Here is a 1,215-nt window from a genome sequence, read left to right as displayed (position 1 = left end):
GTCCCAAGAAAGACGTGGTCTGACGGCTTCACAGCTTCTGCGTTTTCCTTGAACGCCCGTGCAGCCCTGGTTACCATGTGCCGGGAGAGGAACTAGGACAGAGGGAGCTAAGTGGTCTCTTCATGAACATAAGGGGAACGCATCCGGCGAGGAGGAACATTCCGGGCCTTCCGACCGCGGGAGGAAGCGACTCTGTGCTCACAGGAGCGAACGGGAGCCAAATTGGGGACATTTCAAAGGATTTCTAGACGCCTTCATCTTTTTCAAGGGTTTAGTCATAACTGGCAGAGGGACCTACGTCCCAGAATTGCAAAATCTTGGACTATAATAGAACGAAGACAAAACATGACTTTCAGGCGATAAATGACACCCTTTCATCTGCTTCTCACAGAAAATAAAGACCGAGGATCCAGGAATTAAAAGGCGGCGACAGAGGGATTGTCAAGAAGGAACAGATGGGTGAAGCAGGACTCCGGGTCTGCACTGACACTCGCCACAGTCACGGCCGCATTTGGACAAAGTCCTGGGCCGATGCCCATGTCGAAGTATGTGCGGTGCTTTCACCACATGTATTTATGTCAGAAAATGAAATGGTAAAAATGAGTGGCCTACGCAACAAGTCGAAAGGAGAAAAAAAAAAAAAAGAAATGTGAAGAGAAATCTTATCTTGAAACTTCTTGTGGGACCAAGATCTTGACAGAGCTGTGTCCAGCAACAGCAGATTCCCGCTGGCCAGTGTGGCTCAGTGGTTGTGTGTCCACCCATGAACCAGGTTGCGGTTGGATTCCCAGCCAGGGCACAGGCCCAGGTTGCAGGCTCCATGCCCAGTGGGGGGATTCTCTCTGGTCATTGATGCTCCTCTCTCTCTCTCCCTTCCTCTCTGAGATCCATAAAAATATACATATTAAAAAAAAGTCGCCCTAGCCGGTGTGGCTCAGTGGGTAGAGCGCGGGCCCGCGGACTGAAGGATCCCGGGTTCTGTTCAGGTCAAGGGCACGGTCCAGGCTGCAGGCTCGATCCCCGGTGGGGGGGGCAGGAGGCAGCCGATTGATGATTCTCTCTCATCATGGTTGCTTCTCTCTCTCTCCCTCTCCCTTCCTCACTGAAATCAATACAAATATATTTAAAAAAAAACACACAAAAAAACAGTCACTGTTAGGACAGGGGGCCGGGAGGTGCAAGTCCTGGTCGCTTGGAGAGGAGGAAAGGGTTGGA

The sequence above is a fragment of the Myotis davidii genome, unplaced genomic scaffold (genome assembly GCF_000327345.1).
Source record: "Myotis davidii unplaced genomic scaffold, ASM32734v1 scaffold181, whole genome shotgun sequence".
NCBI classification, from domain to species: domain Eukaryota; kingdom Metazoa; phylum Chordata; class Mammalia; order Chiroptera; family Vespertilionidae; genus Myotis; species Myotis davidii.
The sequence above is the reverse complement of the archived record's forward strand: the minus strand, read 5'-3'. Positions refer to the sequence as shown.